The sequence below is a fragment of the Meleagris gallopavo genome, chromosome 8, assembly GCF_000146605.3.
Source record: "Meleagris gallopavo isolate NT-WF06-2002-E0010 breed Aviagen turkey brand Nicholas breeding stock chromosome 8, Turkey_5.1, whole genome shotgun sequence".
NCBI lineage: Eukaryota > Metazoa > Chordata > Aves > Galliformes > Phasianidae > Meleagris > Meleagris gallopavo.
In genome coordinates, this window is record NC_015018.2 from 18,313,165 (window position 1) to 18,332,400 (window position 19,236).

The following is a 19,236-nucleotide window of genomic DNA, read 5'->3' on the forward strand; positions in this document are numbered from 1 at the left end:
AGTTAGAGCCACATAAATCTGAAGTACCTACATATTCCCTGCCAGTAATACTTGTGATGTATGCTGGAGTGACCGCTCAGTAGTATTTGTTTCTCAGGAAAAGAAAGGTGATAATTTTGTGTGACTAGTGAGGGCAGGTTCCAAATATGTTGCAAGTGCAGTTAAAAAGGGAAAATGAAATGAGTAGGAAAAAAATTGCACACACAAAAAAATAATTTATAAGATTTCCAGGCTTGAAAGTATATTTCATGTACACATACTGAAAAGATCTGTTTGCAGTCAGCTCCTGTGTCATTTACTGCATGAGTACTTGATCCAGAGTCTGCTGCATATCATTGAGATGATATGGAGATAGCAATATAGGATGAGGAAGTAGGTCTAAAAAGATCTAAAACCTTGGAGCTCTCAGGAGCATCTTGTCAGACAGCTGCTTGGCTTTGGTAGGGGATGCCAGATCTGTACTGAGAAAAGATGAGGGACACGGCTTGAGACATGGCTAACTTCTCACCTATTGAGGTGTTAGGTAGCACCCCAGGGCAGGCAGAGATTTTCTGGCCTTGGAGATAGGCACACTTTGATAATATAAATGGGATGTGATGGTGGCTTGGAAGCTGGCCAGAAGTGGGCCAGGGCCTGTGAGGCATGAGGATGCACCGCCTGCCAGTACTGACACATCTGTGAGACAGGGAGTCGAAAGCCAGCACTGGCTTCCTGCTAACCTATCACTGCTGGAGTGTTGGTGCATGGTCCCAAGGTCCCTTTTTGACATAGTGCAGGTGCCATGACGCTGTCCAGGAGCCTGTCCAGGAACTGCGTGACATGGAAGCAATCCCTCCAGCCTGCATGGAAGTCTGCAGCCTTGGCTGAGGCAGGAGGACACATAACAATTTGGTGTTTAGCATATATGAATATAGATGCAATCTGTGTTTATATTAATTACAAATATTACAAGGCTGGAAATATGTGGCTTGATATCAAAATGGAGAGTAGCTAAAGCAGCAGCATTGGAACTATTGCACATGGAAGTGTACACCAGCCAGCAAGTAATAGTATAGCAAATGAACAGAGATGTTTGAGGGGAAAAGTTTCCCATGGATTTGCAGGAGTTACAGCTGGAAAAGACATGATGTTCCCTCTCTTTGCCAAAACTTAGCAGCTCTGCAGAGTGTTACACACCCACAGCACGTGCACTGTGCTGCAGGGAGCTGGTCAGTGAGAGCATAGGCCAGAACGTCCTCTTTCTGGTAGCGTCAGGTGCATTACCACGATGCATAGGAGAAGGCAGGTGACAGCACAGAGTCTGAGGCTTGATATAACTACAAATGTCATCATTTTCTTCTTTGTTCCTTTGCTTTCTGTTCGTGAGCATTCTGCTCACATGCTACTCATTCCTCATGAGGAACAAGTTAGCCACAGTAATTCATAAAGCTTCTTGACTACTCAGAATGGTGGTGTCTGAGTCATAGGTTGCTGTTTCCATCTTGATCAAAGGGATGAAATGTTTACAACTGAGGTATACCAGCCCTCCAGAGGACTACTGATTCCTTTATGAAAGTCTAATGATGCCTTTTCCCCCATCTCCCCGCCTATTTCAGTCAGTCAACACATATGAGAAGGCCACCTGCAACATCTCCCTCCAAAAAATATCTACAAGAAAACAACAGTGAAATAATGCAGTGCTTTAGGTTATATTCCAATGCTCTCTCTCCCCTGGCTCAGACCAGGAATGCATGGGAGCAGGACGGGGGGTGAAGTGATATGTTTTGAGCTCATTTTTCCCATTCTACAAGGAGGGCTATTTTCCCCGCCTACTGCTGAAAACAATAATCCAAGTGAGAGCCCTCACTGCTGTTGTTCCCAGCAGACTGAGTGGGACCAGCTCTGTCTTAAACTCAGGCCATGGCTTCTGATAGAGGGAGGCAGCTTGCAAACATGAAGCCAGCACAGGACTTCAGTCTCTTAATTGCATTGGTGGGAAAGTGGGTGGAGAAGACAGCATTTTCTTCTGGCAACAGGATTTTAGGGAAGCTCAACTGGGTGGAAAAGTGTATTAGTGCGGCTTAGTGCTCCCATTGCTGTAGTGCCTGGGGCTGCTGAACAGCAGACAACAAAAGCATGATTTCTGCTGCAGAGACATTGGCATTAAAGCTGCCAGTGGTGTGTAAGGGCAAGGATGAGGAAGGTCATGCATTCTTACCATGTAGAGGTCACTGGGAGACTACAAAATTTCCCTGTTTTGTTTCAAGTCCTCCAGTGGTGTTGATTATGAAGACCTCCCAAAAAGAAACAGCTCAGTCCAATCCACCAGAGAGACTCCTTGGGAAAGAGACCAGAAGGCCTGCGTGGTTGTCCCTATATGAGCCAGAGCAAGGAAGGGGAGCAGGGAGCTGTCATAGGGGAAGTCCAGCTCCTCTCCTCTCACCCAGGGTGGCATCCACAGGTGCTCGGTGCAGGCAAACTCTTTTGGACAAAAAAGTGTTGTTGGGAGAGTCCCTGCCCAGTATAAGGGAATCAGTGTTTTAGCAACTCTTGGCTTGCTAAACACAGGTAGATTTCCTGAGAACGAGAAAAGCTACTTGCCTGAGTTAAACAGGTAGCACTGTTTCAAGTCCTTGCCTCCAAGCAGAGAGATGATAGATGATGAAATGGGCTTCTGCTAAGAAGTCATCCTTTTCTTCTCCTTTCCTCATATTTTGTGAAATGGATGAATAGTTCCAGATTGAAGTCTCTCCTATTTATTTTCAAAATAGAAGTACCATCCAGAATTAAAATTTATCCATAGAGAATATCAGCATGGCAGGTTCAAGACCAAAAGAATAATTTCAGTCGTATCAAGGTCATGCCAAAGAATATCTCAGGCTCCCCTAACTACAAAGAGCATTGCTTGCATAGTGTACACTACAGGGGCTCAGATGCTGATGAAGGCTCAACATAGAGTAGACTTTCAGCATTCTTGGGTGGTGGGCTGTGATTTGTAGCCAAGTCTTGTATAACAAAGCTCTGGAGCCAAGGTGTTAGGAAACATATACTTAGAAATGTACTTGACTATAACAAAATCAACAATGGCAAGGACTATACGTTGGTTTATTTTATTCCAAAGTTTGTCATTTGCACAGCTTGACTGGGGATGGCTATATTTCTCATACAGTCATAACACTCATTTGTCATACATGTTTATAGTAAGCGACACAGCAAGACTGGAGACAAGGAGCAGCTTTTTGGTGATCAGGGCACTGCAGTTCCATATAGAAGGAACGCAGGGAAATTTCTCACCATATATATGTGAGTTGGGGTGAGATACTGCAAGATTCTGAAGCTCCTTTTGCCTCGGAAGTAATGACAAGGTGCTGAGATAAACAGTCTCCTAAGGCTTAGTCTGGAAGCATTTCTAGCTTTCCTACTTTATTATAAGAAACATTACTGATTCCAGAATCGGGCTTTGAAATAATTTGTTTCTGCATTATAGGCTTCCTTGTTTTATCTCATCTTGTATCCTTCCTTTATCAGTTATATTCTCCTACCAACAGAGTATGCATTTTATTTTGGCATTTTGTAAAGTGTTCCACTCCAGTAAACATGATCAGTAAACAAATATTCAGCACAGAAAGATTTTTATTCCTATCAATTCTTTTGCTGGATTTGGTTTTTCAGTATTTGAATTTGTAAGTTTTTAGTATTACTTCTTCTTAAAAAAAGGGGGGAGGGAGGGGAGTAAAAGGAAGATAAAAGGAAGAAACCTTTGCTCCTTACTCATTTCACACATTCCCTACCCTTCTTCTCCTAATCCCAACTCAGAAAAGGAGACAAAAATAGTTAAAAGGATATGGAGGGAGGCCTGAATACTGGTCATTTTTTTCTTTTTCTCTCCTCTCCATTTCCTTTACCTGTGGGAAAAAAAAGGAGAGGAATATGAGATTTTGTCCCTTTCCTCCACCCCACAGCTGCCCCCAAATATCACAGAAGTTTAGAAACAAAGTGAAAATCAAAACCTGGGACTGAGAATCAATAGAATTATTTGGATTATTTTCCTTCACATATTTTTTGGCAGAAAAATGTATGACTTGGCAGGAAAAAAACTCTGCCTTGTTTCATTTATTGGTCAGGTCTATTCATTAGCAACATGTTAGGAGTTAGGCACTGCTTGTGTAGACCAGATTATGTCCATGCTGGTAAATTAGACCCCTTCCAACTAAATCTCTCAGGAACGTTCAGATTTTAACCTAAAACAACAGGATTTTCTATTCAAAGAAAGAGTCTTGGGTGAGGCAGACATCAGCATGAAGGCAAACGTGTTCAGAGAAGGAGAGATCATAAGAAGTCCCCTCTCTGCTGCAGATTTCCCTGACTCCCAGCGTTGAGTGTCATAATAGTGGGACCACACTACTTCTGGTTCCCAACATTAACTGTAGCATTGCTCTATGCCACTGAGCAGCCCTTTAAACCTTTCTTTTCCAATTCCATCCACTGTAAAAGGGTGACAGAGAGGACTGCTAGCCCTATGACTGGCACAAGTCTAAATGTGCGCACAATTTGATGAAAAAACAAAGTGTGAATGCTGACTGATGTCAGAGAAGGAAATGGGTGCAGGTTAGGACACCACCTACAGCTGCTGTATTTACTGCTGTAGGGGACAGGGAGCTGGGCTGTCGATTCTTTCTGCTCAGTGGCATGCCATAAAGAATGAGAGTAATTTTGAAATACATCAGAGATACACTGCTATTGGTAGGTGCAACACATATCAAAGTCAATATCTCACTGTTTAGCTAGTCACATCACATTCCACCCTATTTCAGCTAGCTTTCCAGGAAAATTGGTTTCTGGTTTTAAGGATGAGGATTAGCAGCAGAAGATTTAAGGCTTAAAATGGAGTATGTATTTTAGATTTATTTAAGGGCCTTTGACTTCTAAACACTTTGCTTTAATATATCGCTTTCTGGGCTGACATGGCTTTCATTTTTCTTCACTGCTTTACATTCCAGTGTTCAAATGGTTTATGCAGGGGAAACCTGAGGTTTTAAAAATCTGAAATTCTTCGCTGCTGTTCAAGCAATGCTTTTTTTTTTTAATTCTATGTGTAGCACATTCTTAGCAGAGAGAACTGTAATTCAGAACAATTCCGTTTTCCATCGCTTAAGAAGCAAGACCCAGTAATGGCTTAATCCTGATTATGCACAGCCATTTGTGAGGACTGACTTCCAGATGTTCATGTTCTTTTCTTTTTTTCCTTTTCCTTTTTAAATGTGAATGTTACTCACTTCTTTGGACTTGGTGCTAGGAAAGAAAGAAATCTCTGAAATTCCCTGGGTAGCAGCACTGATGAAACTTCAGTCTAGCTAAGTCAGAAAGCCACACTGAAGTTTTTAATATTTGCTGTACACATCCAATTCAAACTACAGCAATGGAAAATTTTCTGTCCTAAATCCTGCCCTGGAGGGAATTTGTATTTGGAGAAAAGCATGTTCAGTCTTCTCTTCTCCTTGGACTCTCTTTAGAGGTTGCTAGGTACAGCAAGGTCAGAGCTCTAGGATCTGGTTTGCATCCAGACAACTTCGACCTTCTGAAGGCAGTGGCTATATCACCAGCCAAGGTTTTGTGGTTAAAGGTCAGTTAAGATTATTTCTTAAGTTCCAAAGAATTTGAGGGGGGAAAAAAAAAATGGGGAAGAAGACAAAGACTGTGTTTCAAAGCCAAAAAATGGATTTGGTAGAAAATGTTTTGTGTATACCAGATTTTAGACTCCACATCTTCTAGTCAACTGTCCAAGTCACGCAGTCCTCATAGCAGGCCTTTCCTGTAAAACAGTTCTTTCTGGCCCAGTGATGCAAGCTGGCTTTTGAGATGCGAGCTGCTCTCCTGAGTCTGTTTCCAACAAAAAGCGTCAGTTTTAATTGAATTTTGGTGCTATCTTTGCACATACTATTCTAATCAGCCTGCTGGGAGGGTTCTGTATGTGGAGCAACCAAGAGGTTCCCACTGAGGCTCTGCAATGTGGATCCAAGGGATAAACTGGAGTTCATGTAGCTGACTTGCAAGTAAGCTCACTAATAAACTTTAACTCTTAAAGAAGATGGCTTGGTCCTGACAACTCTGATTACCTTGGCACAATGTTGTGGAAATACAATTACAGAATTGGACTGCTTTCAATTTATTCCAGATAAACAGAAAAAGTGTTTTTTTAATTAAAAATAAGTAAGTAAGGCCAACTTTGAGAGCTTCTTGCCAGATTATTGTTTAGCTCAGTGTTGTATTTTCATCTGCATCACTCTGAACCCAGATACATAGATCAGCAGATTCCATCCCCTTCAGCAGGTAAAGATGGCTGAACTCATGAACAGGCCTGATGGGTTTCAATGCATGCAGCCTGTAAGGATTGTCCCATGGACTGCCCAAGCTTTCCGAGTGGTGCTTGCAGAGGTGGTTTTTGGCACAGTAGCTCACAAAAGCTTCATAAGAACTCTTTTGAAGATAAGACAGTTATACAGTGAAAAAATAAGGGACCTTTGATTACGCCATACATGAATGCCTCTACCTGTTCCTTTGTACCTGTTAGGCAGCAGTACTGGGCAGCTTGGATGGCAGGGAGGGTCAGTGTGCCATTGGAACACCAACGGTGATGTTGTTTGTACAAGGCCCATCTCTGCTCTGAAGGGCTATGTAATAATCGCATCTTGCCTCAGTTCCTGCCAGCAATGCTCTCCCTCACAGTATGTATCAGGTGTTAATTACTGCTCTTGCACTGCCTGCAAAGATCACTGACTGCACTGGGGAAAAAATGCCAAATATTATTCCAGCCTTAGTGCAGGTGGCTGGGCTGAGTTTCCCAGCAAAGCCACGACTGTAGGCAGAAGGTGGGTTTGGGGGATGGGAGCAAAGTAAATCAAGCAAAACAAGACTGGAGGTGCTTTCAAGCAGCTGAATAAAGACACACAACACAGAGTACCACTGAATTAATGCAACCTGAGCCCAGAGCTAACTACAACGATGCATCATATTCATCACCCAGAAGAAAGAGCTCAGCAGAGAGCCCAGGGGACAGCATGGGCAGTGTGGATAATTGTGGAAGCCTGCTGGCAGATGGAAAACATCTGTTTTATATTTGAGTTAAGAAGAGATATTTAACTCCATTACCCAGATTTGTACCTGTCATTTACTTATTCAGATTTATTAGCATAGGCTCATGACACTGAGGTTATACAAGGCTGAGACATCTTTGTGTGCTGAGAGTTATGAAAAGTTGCTTTTAAAGGCAGCAAAATTACAACAAACACATGCAGATTTCAGGGCTGTGAACACTGTGTGTGCACTTGTAAGCCTGAAGGCCAGCACATGCTGGTGCCTGCTGGTATAAGCATGGTACATGCGCCTGTGTGGGTTGCCCTGACAGGGATGTGCGTGTGTGCGCTCAGCAGTAGATGTGTACAAAAGGATGTGTGAAGGTAGCTTTATATGCCTGTCTGTGACGATATGTTTCCCAGGGTTTCCCAAGCTGGCTGCACAGCCTGACTCAATGAAAAATTCAGCAGCTGCTGATCTAGTGCAAGCACATTGGTGCACAAGGCTCAAGCCCTCCAAAGCATTGAGCTTGCTCACCATGGGATGGACAGGCAGAAGGAAATCTCTCCAGTGTCACTCAGCAGGCTTCAATTATCCTGACAAATTGATAACATGAAAAACTTCATAGTGGGTAATATAGCTTGGGTGTACTAATACACTCCAGAAGGAATACAAGAACAGCTTTTTTCTCCAACATAGTGCTTGTCTCTACCTACCTTTCTGCTGCTCTTTACAGCCTTTGTCTCTTACAGAATCAACCTTTATCAATATAGAATCATAGAAATATTAAGACTAGAAAAAAACACTAAGATGACCTAGTCCAATTATCAACCCATCACTACCATGCCCACTAAACTATGCCCCTCAGTGCCACATCTAACCAGTGATATCTCCACGTCCTTTGCTTTGTCCATCCCTTCAGCCCATTTTTGCCCTATTTTACTCTTTCAGTGTTCCTACTTCCTAGTCTCATCTCTATTTTCTGCCCCTTTTCCTAATGTAGCATCTTTACATCCATTTCCAGATACTCTCCATTCACACTTCTCAGTGTACAAGACTTGAGGTGTGTGTAGGCACTTGCAAACATGCAGGGCCCTTGAAAAGCAGACCCAAAGCTTCTCAAACCAGGTGTCCACGCCAAGGAGAAACTTCATAAATGGGTCTGAAGGTCATTTGCTGAAGTTGACCTGACTTGGCAACACTGGGACTTTTATTCACAAATTCAGGACACCAAACTGCACAGCCTGACTTATGAGGCTATTCTTTCCTGATCTGCCTTCAGCCTCTTGCTTGAAAGCACTTGGTATAGGAGCAGGGGCACTGCCAAGTCTCTTAGGCAATAACCCATGCTGTTGTAACAGCAATGAAAGCAAATAGGCCACAAACTTCTTCTAGGCTGAAATTATTACCTAGCATGGTACCGAGAATTCCCATGAAGACTGAAGACATAAAATACTGGTGCAACTGATTTGTGAGAAGCTGCCCACTCTGGTTAATCCGCAAGAGTCTGCCAGCTCCTGGCAGGTGTAAGCCTTTATTTAGCATTACTCAACCTTAATTGTTTAATTTGAAAGGAAAAAAAGTCCCCATTTTCACTTAATTGCATTTAATTCCTCCAAGATACTAGCTATAATTCATCATGTTTATAACTTCTGAAATTAACTTCCCTCCCATAGAGTTCAATAAATAACACTTTTCCTGGATACCCCATTCACAGCGTTAACAACACCTTCTTCCCTGTATTTTTCACTCCATAGAATGAAACCATATGAGGTGATTAAGATTTACATGGTCAGCTCTGGCAGGCTTTTTATATTTATTTGATTTGCAAGATATAAATCAGGGCTGGGACTTTCTCCAAGAACAAGTTATTTGTTATCTTACTACACGTGTATTTCTGGGTCAAAATTTGATAAGGTGTTTTTAGCATTATTGCAAAGTGCAGGTAAGGTTTACATTACTCTGTGCCAGCCTTCATGTTTTGGCTGCAGAATACCTCTATACCTTATATTGCATTTTATTATAACTGTTCATTGGAAATTCTCCCAACTCAGAAGTACCACAAGTAATTGTGAATCTTATAGCTTTCTTCCAGGACAGTTCAATTTAACTAAATATTCCAGAAACATCTGTGGGACCAACATACGTGGGACTGTGCTTTAGAACCATGATCTGAAGTCACACTAATAATATAGCTTCTTTAGAAAGAAAATGATGCTCTTAAAATCTGTAGAAAATCTAATTGCTTGCACAGGGAGACTTCTACAGGATCAGACTTTAACTTTATGTAAGTCTTTCAGGCATGAGGGAGCACAAATGCATGGATATTTAGAAACGTCATACTAAACTGCTCTAGCTTAATATATAGCTGAGAATTATGGCTTCCACAAGAATATTCAAGGTGGATAAATTATACTATTTCTAAATATATCAATGTGTGCTTAACCTATGTAAGTACCTGTACAATCAATGAATACACAGGTATTATAATTATGAAATTTACCAGAGAATTTGGCTAAGCAGGTTATTATAACAAAAGAGAATAGATAGAGCGCTTACCTGTGTCCTGGGCTCACTGTAAAATTCCAAAGGAGGACTCTCCAGAAAGAGATCTTTCCCTACTGGTAGTCAGCTCTTAAATGGGTCTAAGAGAGGTGGAGCCAGGCTCCACTCCTTCTGGCAGAACAGGTGAATTGCCTTCACCTGTGTTCCCAGGGCTGACTCGTTGCTGGCCTCAGATGATCAATCAGAGGTTCAGGCCGTGATTCAGCAGTTCCTATCCAGTACCACACCTGGGCCATGCTTTGGACCAGTGTAAAACTGCATTAGACATAGCCCTGGAACAGGATTTTTGTGACTTTGTAAATTCAAGCCAATAGAAATGTAGTGACTGCATGATTTAGGAATTTGACATTGTAAGTGGCAGCTGTGCACTGAATTGAAATTATGGTGGATAGATGTCCCAGTAACTGTAAACACCTAACCAAGAATACTCAAGATCCAAGACCTGATCACACAACGTACACATGCAAATACAAAAAACGGCATGGAGTTTATTGAAACGACTCCTGACTCACACCTGCATGATAATTTGTTGGTTTTGTCCCTGGAAATAATTACTTGTTGAAAGTGTAAAAAACCAAACACATTAAAATAATTCTGTGCATAACATCAGTGCTCAGAGATCAGCATCCCAAAGGAGAATAGTGCCTTCTCGGAACAGGCAGCACACATGAACATAAGGCCATATGAGAAAGCATGGTAATTCCTATGAAAGACTTAAGAGCCACTGAAATATCTAAGTTCAACAAAACAGAAGGTGAATACTTGCTATTCAGGATTTTTAGATCCTGAATCTTTAAGACACCCTTAAAACAGATTCTCCACAGATTGATCCATGGGGCCTGAGTATTCATTTTAAAAATCTAACTTAAATAAGGTCTTGTCCTGGATTTTCCCAGAGAGAATTAATGGCAAAACTCTTCTTTTTAGTGTCAATATGATATATGATGACACATCAAAGAAAAAATGAGCTATATTTTGTCCAAAACTTGACATTCATACCACTACTTTCTCAGTTTTTCATTAAAAATCTGCTGGTTTTACTCTATATGCTGTCATAAACGTATCAACCTGTCTTGTGGAATAGACCATCTCTACCACACAGAACATCTGAATATTTTCCTGCCAGGATTTAGCTCAAAATCCGCTCTGAACTCCAGGTCTGCATCTGAAGTGAATAGACGCAAAACTCCAATATCTCTTAGGTTTGGTCTTTCAGCTGTGGAATAGGTTTGTTATCTGATTCCTTCTTCACGCAACAAAGATCTTTCCCTCCCTAGCAGAAATACGCTCAGACACTTCTCACTTTCTTTGCCTTCAGTTTCACTTCATAATAATTTGGTCATTATCTCTGGAGGAAAACCCTTGAAGTTCTCCCTGTCCTTGAGTATCTTTGATATGCCGATGTTTCCCTTCCTATCGCATATTCCTGCTTCTGCTCTGGACTGCTCAGTGCTCCCTGATAGGAACCATCGCAGCGCATGTCACTGATCAAAAGTGGTGAGAGGAGAAGAAAGCATAAAAGAAAGAAAGAAAATACCTAGAAGGAGTTCGGTTTGGCAAACTATTCAAAGACTCATATCTGATCAGTCATAACCTCCTCTCTGTCACTGATGTGTTTCAGTAGAATTTACATTCAAATGGTGTTAAATGAAGGCTTTTATCTCTTCTGCCCAACCCCATGAGAACGTCCTTTTCTGCCACTTTCACCTCATTCTACTCATACAGAAACACAAGATCAAAACCGCCATGCTTGACAGCTCTGTTTTAACTCTGTGTATAAAAAACCCTTTTTTTTAGACACCATTGTTAATTGATGGGCTGTGTGGGCAAAGCCGTGACAGGCATAATAAGAAGAGAAATATCACTACAAGGAAAACATAGGTCACTCAAAGGATTATGCTTTACGGCCAAGAGGCTGACGCTGTGAAACATTTGTTATACTTTATGGAGAAGAGGCTGGAGTTGAGAGATATTTATTAATGTGGAGTTACAAAAAACTATCCCTAACAATAATTCAGGGATTGCCTGATGGGATGTGGGTTTGGTTAGGAAAGGGATTCTGTCCTCCTGTGAACTGAGCAGATCATCATCTCTCACCTACAAATTAGCCCATTCCCATGATAATCCATGTGCAAGCTGACACATGGATGCTGCTGGTCCCAGCAGGACCTGGATCGGGCTCCCTCACTGTACAGTTCCATATTTGACACAGCACCAGAAATCCATAAGCATGTGGTAATTAATGATGTGTACTAATGATGTAAACAAACCAGAAAGAGTGGGTGTCTTGAGGAGAGGGGGAGGTGTTAATGTGAAAATTAAGTCCTAAGTATTTATGTGGTTTTTCATTGCTTTTACGGCCCCCCTAGACCTAGGAAGAACTGAATTTTATATCTGCTTAATCTCAGTGGCTCCCCAGGAAACCAAACAGAGGAAATCCAGTTAAGTCCTTGTTCTTAGATGGAGATTTTCCTTCCCTTTGCAATATTTAGTTATTTCTCAGATCTTAGGAAATGTGATTCTTGTCTGCAGTGATCAGATGCACCTAGTTATCAATTATGTTTTGCTTTCTTGGTATTTACCAACTGTGTTCTATGGTACAGATGGGTATTTCATTGTGGGGAGCTGTAAGAAAGAAGATCACAGTCTCTGTAGAAGGATTTGTTGGGATGGGACAAGGGGAAATGGTTCCAAACTAAAAGAGGGGAGGATTTAGCTTGGATCTAAGGAGAATGTTTATTACAATAAGGATGGTGAGGCACTGAAAAAGGTTGCCCAGAGAGGTGGAGGATGCTCTGTCCCTGGAGATATCCAAGGTCAGGCTGGATGGGGCTCTGAGCAGCATGATCTCAATGTAGGTGTCCCTGCTCATTGCAGGGCAGTTGGACTAGATGGCCTTTAAGGGTCTTTTCCAACTCAAATGATTCTATGATTCTACAGTCTAAAGGAACCTACGGTTTCTATTGGTCTGTATTCCTCTGGTCTTTGTCCCCATCTTTGTGATATCAAAATACCTTCAAAGAGTTAGATGACTGCACTGCTTGAAGACAGGGGGAAACATTATCTACCCTGCACAGATGGGCAATTGAAGCACACACTAGATGAAGTGATTTAGCCAAAAGATGGAAGTTTGTGACTGCTTAGAAAGGAACTGAACGCAGGTTTTCCTAGTCCCATCACGGTGTTCGCAACCCCAAATAATCCCTATCATGCCAAGTGATGTGGCACTGACCTGTCACAAGGCAGCAGGACCCTCTGTGCTAATGACTCTTTATTAACAGCGTCATGAGGATGGCACAGCGTAATACTTCTGAATGGAAGCCTGATCTGCAAAGACCTCAGGAGGGAAGAAAGAAAAAAAATAGAATTGGCCTTAACACACTGTGATTTCAGCTTGAGTCAAGCCAGGATCCAACTCTAGAAATTATCACACAACATTATTTTGAGCAACAGTTGTTAATGAGACCACATGTAAGCTGAGGCAGATGCAGCACATAAGAAAGCACATCTAGGGTTGTATAGGCTTAACATGTTTTTCAGATTATTATCCACTGGCCAGAGAATTGCTATTCTCTTCACTATACAAATGGAGCACTGAAATATGAAATAAAAGCCACTGTATGTCCAATCAGCATCAGGGTCACAAAAGTATTTTCATGTGGGTGAGTAGCTGTGAAATATTTCTGGGTTTTATTGCCAAGAAGAGTTTAAAACCTCATCAGAAACAAGAACTACAGTAAGGATAAACAAAACAAAAAAGAGGGTCAAAAGACCCCCAAATTAAAATTCTTAACAGCAGAATGTTGGTAACTGCAATGAGAAAGGAGGAAGGGCTTTGCTGTTCAGCAACATGTGAAAGTTTCTTAGCACTTCTGAATGAGCTTCACAGATCAGCCAATTTGTAGTAATAACTTCGGGATGAGGTTGGGTATGTGGGAGGTGGAGGCAAATCTGGATATCATATAGGAGTGCTGGAATAGTGATAGAGACTTGTAAAAGCCAGGTGCAGGGGCCAGCACACTGCTTGCTGAGGACACAGAGAATACAGGATGTGTTGACAGCTCTCTATGGCACTGACTTTTCTCTCATACATCTACTGCAGCTCCTGAGTCTGGGAGCCACAGTGCTGGAATGAGACATACATATTTAGCAATAAATCAAAATCCTCAAATTATATTCCAGCTTAAAAACAAATTAAAAAAACCCTACAGGCAATGTGTATGTAACGAGCACAAACATTTTCTGAGTTTTTTTTTTTTGGTAGAGTGAGGTGCTTGGAGCTGTACTTGGAGGGTTGAAGCAGTTGTCCTACCACGCGAAATGTCTGTACTGTATTTCTTTTGCAAAATAAAGTCTTCTCAGAGGCTGCTCAACTTCCTCAGTGATATCAGCAAGTGAGTGAACAATTCATGAATCCACACACAAACCCCATACTGGAAAAATTTTTGGTTACTTTTTGCATGAAGCAAAGCACAGTCTAAGCAGTGCCAAAAGATTTTCAAAGAATGTTCATAGAACTGTTCACTTACCATTAAGACTCAAAATAAGACCAGTACTTTTTTGCTGTTTCAAAGATACGAAGTAATCTGAAAGAGTTTATCATCTTGGAAAGGCTGAATTTCATTTAAAAATATTAAAGATGGGCTTTAAAACATGTTTTTATATATTTTTTTACAGTTTGTCAAAAATGTTGACATCATTTCATGAATGTTCGAAGAAAACCTGACTTTTCACAACCACCATGAAATGTACAGCATACCAACACCAAAAGCCTCAGATGGAAACCCAGCATCCCATGATACTCTCCTGCATCTTCATTTCTCTCACAGCTGCTGACAGGTAGTACTGCTGAGATGAGAAAGAACCACTCTAGTGTCCATAGACAAAATTTCTCCCCTGTTCCTCTTGGGTATCAGTGTCTGCCACCTTCCAGGCCAAGAATAGTATCATAGGACAGCTTGGGTTGGAAGGAACCTAAAAGATCATCTAGTTCCAACACCCTGCTGTGGGCAGAATTGCCAACTACCAGATCAAGCACTAGATCAGATTGCCCAGAGTTGTGCTTCTGATGTCAATTTTTTTACATGCCATGAGAAACGAGTCAGTGAGTACTATTATAGAACATGAAAGTGTGATGAACATACGAGAAAACCCCCTCTCTAGCACTTCATCATCCAAGAAAGCAGTGCTTTCTTTAGTGTTGCTTAGGAGAAAAGCCCTATGACTTAAAAGGTCACAAGTAGCTTTGCAAAGGCAGTAGTTAGTGCCTTAGTTCAGAGGAATGCAGCTTTTCTTTTATACCTTATATGTTCTTGCTGAGGGTTTCACACCTGTATATTAGCTAACCAGCTTAGACATTATCGATCAAAAAAGCTCATTCTTGAAACAAAAGATGTAAAGCCCCCAGAAGGGCTGTCAGGCAGTTCAATCCACTGATGTATAACCCCGTCATTCTTTCTCCTTTCCTGTTCTTTGTGTGTACATATCTGCTTTTCTCTGGCACCCATATGGCTGTGCTGCGCTGAACATTCCTGCAGGAGAGGTGAAGGCACTAAAGCAGGAGGAGCAGGGACTGGAGGTGACCCCCAAGGATACGAATGGCCTCACTGCTTCTGCGGCACAGCCACGTGGGATGACCTAATGCAGCTTCAACATGTGTAATATGCATTGTCTGTATTTTTAAGTGTGCTTTATTTAGGCACAGGCAGCCAGAGAGGGGAAATGAGTTTTGACAAACAATAGGAAAGCACAGACATCTAAAAACAGATTATTTCCCACTCCTAGGCTGTGTTGTGCCACTCCAGCCAAAGCTGAGGATTTTCATGAGAGGGTAAAATGATGGATGTAGCATCATCATGGCTTGTGATCTACCTGCCTTTCCTTTGACACGTCTGCAATTTGGACCCTTCACTCTTCCAACTTCTTTCCTAACACAGTGCTATGTTTTATGGGATATCTTCTGTGCAGACTGAATTCCCCAGTTGCCCTCAGCACAGCTACAGGATAAAATCCCACCTACTATGTCCAAAAATAATGAGGTGTGGGCCAGACTGGAGCTGGAAGAAGGACGGAAGAGAACAGGATATGGAATAGATTTTCACATGGGATGAGCAAACCAAAGATGGAAGTTCAGAGAGCTGTATACAAGGGATGGCTGTTTGGGAGGCAAATATGAATGAGATCTGTTGGTGATCTCAGCTTTCCCAAATACAGTGAGGAGAACACATTAGGAAAAGGTAAAGATTAAGTGGAACAGGTGATCCATGTTCCCACACCACACACACAACAATGGTCCATAGAATCATAACATCACAGAATTGTTAAGGTTGAAGAAGACCACAAAGACCAAGTTGCCCAGCCATCAACCTACCCCCACCATGGCCACTAACCATGTCCCTCTGTGCCACATCTACCTTTTTCTTTAACATCTTTGGGGATGGTGACTTCACCACCTCCCTGGGCACCCTGTACCAATACCTTACCATACATTCTGAGAAAAAAATTTTGCTCATATCCAACCTGAGATATCCAGCTGTGTGTCACAGCTTATGCAGGGGAGGAGCAGCCTGAAGCATTCCGGCTGTTGCTCCTATGGGGCTTCAAAGCTTGTCAGATCAGCAGAGAGTTGACTTTTGGCCAAATTAGACAACCTGTTTTCATTAATGAAAAATTTCCCACAGAATATCTCGATTGCTTATTTTGTCTATGAGAAAAACCCAGAAATAATTCTCTGATCAGCATCACCACCACTAAGAAGCACTGGTTCTTCCTTAACTGCAATCTCAGTGCAAGCTGAACTATACTAAGATTTTCAGAACTGAGATGCTTCCAAGACTTCAACAGAAAATACATTTTTATTTTTTTTATCTCAGAACCTAACGAGTACTCATAAAGGCTGGGTTTGGCAGGGGGAAAGCAGAGCAGTGGGGAGAAAGGAGCACGAGGTGATCTTTGGCTGAATAGCTCTTAGTCTGGCAGGGTCAGCTGGTTTAAGCCAGACCTTCAGCCTGAGTTTCTACGCCCCTGTTTGAAGAGGGTGTGCAGGAATGCTGCACTTGGCTTTCTTCTTCCATGTTCTCCTGCCAGCCCTTTGAGAACTTTTATTAAGGAGATTTAGGAAACAACAAAAGAGAAGAAACACAGTTCTAGAGTACAAATGTGTTTTGGCTAAGTCAACCCGTGACTTGATAATACAAAGAACATGAAAGGCCCCTGAGAACTGGGCTTTGCTGTAATAAAGCTTCTTTAAGAAATGTTTTGTCACAGGGTTTATCTTTTTGTTGTGTTACACCATTTTGATCTGAAGGAAGTGCAGTAATTGCACTGAGTTGTTTTTCTCTGTGGCCAATGAAACTTTCCACATATTTCCAGTGCTTGAAAATTGCCAAATATATACATGGGCATCTGTGTTCAAAACAGTTCTCTGCTGTTACTAATCCCACCAGAAAGGCATGTGGAGATTTCCAGAGAAACGTTTCTTGGCTGGTGCAGGTCTGCTTGTGCCTGCTTCTCATTTCTGAATAAGTCAGAAGAGTGATCTCTCATCTTTTACTCATGCCAGAATCTGCTGAAATCCAACAATCCTGCATCCCTCAAGGAGTCAGAGGCCCAGTTTACAGGCCTGGGTGACTAACAGAAGAAAATCCCTGAGAAAGGTCCCATGGGCACCCGAAGAAGTAGGGTTCTGCAAGAAGAAATCTCAAGGCTTGCCTTCAGTCTGACTCACTGTTATCTTGCTATCTGCACAGTGAGTCTGCTGGATTTCTGCTCAGTAGCTCTGAGGCTGATACATGTATACAGTAGGGCTGAATTTAGAGCTCTCACACGTGCACTGCAGACCTCTGTATAAGCACTGAATGTTTCTGGAGAAGGATGAGGATTCTTAATCCAAAAACATGGCAAACTTGGAACATCTGTGAGTCAGAATAACTCCCTGTCGTCTATAAGTGAGGGTACACACTTCTATACTTTCTCTCCCCAAAGGAAGTATCTCCAGAGGTGCTGGTTCATTCAGACTTCTGCCAGACAAGAGGCTAGGGCGTTCGATTATTTGTTGCTATTATTTGTCAAGTTGCAGGCCTGAAATATAAGCACGTTAGCTTGAAACTCTAGGTGGAAAAGCTGTTTTCATATATTAGTCAGGTATAGAAACACTACTGCTGCAGGGACAAATGCACATCCAGGGCACTTGCGGTGTCTCTGTAACTCCACATGCACTCAGCAAAAGAGGTACAATAGGTCAAGAACTCTGCATTATTATTTGGCACTGAAGAGTACTTCCATGGCTGAAAAGGCTTTACTTGCTTGGTTTGTGTTCCTATGGCTCAGCGTGCTGTTGGGAATATCTTGCAATGCTGGACAGACAGCCCTTCATCAGCAGGGTAATAGTGCAGGAAGGGTTCTTTGGAGCTGCTGCTGTCAACTCTTGAGTAACTGCTAAACACCACCAAAGCAGATTTAAGCCCAGGAGTTGGGACGCTTTGCACAAAGCTGAAACAGACTTTGAGTAACCACCAGGGGGCTGCAGGACAGTGCTGCCTGCAAGGACAAATGATGGACCATGGCAGAGAGCAGCTGCCTGCTGGCTTTTTTGTGCCAGGGACTCAGTTGCGGGACTCCGGTCAGTGCTACTGCAAGGAAAGAGACTCATTGCTTCTTTTCTACAAGTAAAATGCTTCTGACTCTCCAGCCCCTAATTAAAGCTTGTGAATAGAAAGTGCTGCCTTTTAAAGGTGGCTGGAGAAGCTCTGCAATGAGCACAGAACACTACAGCGGGGCTGCTGGTGGTTATTAGCTTGCAGATGGACCTTACCCTCTGCCTTCCTCTGTTCAATCCCAGCCTTTGCTGCCAACAGCGCCTCACATATAACAAGAACCCTGTGGCTGCCAAGGAGAGCCTACCCCCAGGGGAGGAGGAGAACGTGTGGAGAAGGAGTAGCAAAGAGCATTATCATCATTTATACAGCAATGGGAGACTGGCAGCCAAGTGCTGTTGGCAGTAAAGCTTTCAGCTGCTCCAGGAAGATTGAGAGTGTTCTCATAATGATCCCCAGACATCTGCTTCACAGCCATTTCTTGGACTCTCTGGATTGATTTCCCCCTCCATTTCATGCCCTCCTGCAAGCAGGGTCTACCAGAGTAGCCAGAGAGGTGAATTCCCTATATTAGGGCCCTGGGGGGGGGCACGATGCCCTGTGCATACAGTCCATAGTGCAACTAGGGAGTGCGGTTACCCCCTCGCCCATCTCCAACCCTTGAGCTGCAACCTCAGGTGGACCATCTGTCCTGTCCTATGGTCACTCACCTTCCTTTTCCCTGGAGGCTTCCTGTCTGTCTGTCTCATCACACCCTAAGCAGTGCTGGCAGTAAAGAGAGCAAAGAGGCTGCCCTGCCTGCGCCATCCTAGCAGGGATGGAGGAGAGCTGTCTTGACTGACTGCCCTTTGGTTATGGAACCATAGCAGCAGTGATGTCACAGCTCCCCAGGTCTGACACAATAACCTATTGTCGTGGGGAGCAGGCACAGAGCCCAATAGGGCTGCACAGCAGAGCAGGCATCTGGCCAAGCTAGCCATCACCAGGTCCACTGCCACAGTCACCTCTCACTGTCAGCCTTTTT

At 42.6% G+C, this 19,236-nt stretch overlaps 1 long non-coding RNA gene across 1 annotated transcript; it reads right to left on the reverse strand.

Annotated features, from left to right (window-relative positions):
* Nucleotides 1–2,741: 2,741 nt before the first annotated feature.
* LOC109368818 lies at nt 2,742–12,406 on the reverse strand. Its single transcript, XR_002117182.2, has 3 exons — nt 9,613–12,406; nt 5,726–5,859; nt 2,742–3,884 (listed from the first exon to the last, which is right to left on the reverse strand). It is a non-coding gene; the product is annotated as an uncharacterized LOC109368818 (long non-coding RNA).
* Nucleotides 12,407–19,236: the final 6,830 nt, after the last annotated feature.